Source organism: Echinops telfairi, unplaced genomic scaffold (assembly GCF_000313985.2).
Source record: "Echinops telfairi isolate 266 unplaced genomic scaffold, ASM31398v2 ScPeMD7_7457;HRSCAF=8495, whole genome shotgun sequence".
NCBI lineage: Eukaryota > Metazoa > Chordata > Mammalia > Afrosoricida > Tenrecidae > Echinops > Echinops telfairi.
The window spans coordinates 15,601,499-15,602,628 of record NW_022111357.1 but is presented as its reverse complement, the minus strand read 5'-3'; positions in this window follow the sequence as shown (position 1 = coordinate 15,602,628).

Genomic DNA, 1,130 nt, shown 5'->3' with positions numbered 1-1,130 from the left:
TCTCCACTCTGCACTCCCTCCATCATTCACTATGGTAAGATGTTTTGTTCTGATGATGCCTTATACCTGATCCCTTCGACACCTCGTGATTGCACAGGCTTCCACCCATATCCGTTTACAGGTGCCGTGTTGGCACGAACCCCCTAACTATCACAATGTTTTTGATGTCCTCCTGCAGCTCATCAGATCTTCTGTCATCATTGCTCAATGTGTCAAGTCTGTTCTTAAGATGGTCAAGATATTCAGGTGGGATAGACTCAAGGTCGTATTTTGGCTCTTGCGGACTTGTTTTAATTTTCTTCAACTTGAACGTACATATAAGCAATTAATGATCTTTCCCAAAGTTGTCCCCTGGCCCTTTTTAGCTGCTGATATTGAGCTTCTTCATCCTCTCTTTCCACAGATATAGTTAATTTGATCCCTGAGTATTCCATCTGGAGAAGTTCACATGTATATGTAGATGCCTTATGTGTTGTTGGAAAAAGGTAGTTGAAACGAAGAAGTCATTGGTCTTGCAAAATTCTACTATGTGACCTCCAGCTTAGTTTCTATCACCAAGGCTGTATTTTCCAACTTCTGTTCCTTCCTCTTTGTTTCCAGCGTTTGCATTCCAATCATCAATATTATCCATGCATCTTGGTGGCATTTTTGATTAGGTCCAGACTCAAGTCGTTGGTAAAATTCTTTAATTTCTTCATCACTACGTTTAGTGGTTGGTGCGTAAATTTGAATAATAGTTGTGTTGTCTAGATTCCTTTGAATGAGGATAGATAGTCTTCTATTACAGATAGCATTATACTTCAACATAGAAATTGAAGTGTCTTTTTGATGATGAATGTAAAGCCATTCCTCTTAGATCTGTCATTCCTAGCAAAGTAAAACCTTTGACTATCTGATCCAAAATGGCCAATACCAGTTCATTTCAGCTCACAAATGCCTAGATGTCAATCTTTTTGTGTTTCGCTTCATTTTGACAACTTGCAATGTTCCTAGACTTATACTTCATATAGTCCAAGTTCTAATTATTAATAGATGTCTGCAGCTGCTGCTTCTCCTTCTGAGTCGCATCCCATCCGCTAATGAAGATCACAAAGCCTTTACTGCATCCACGCCATTCTGACCAACTCTGC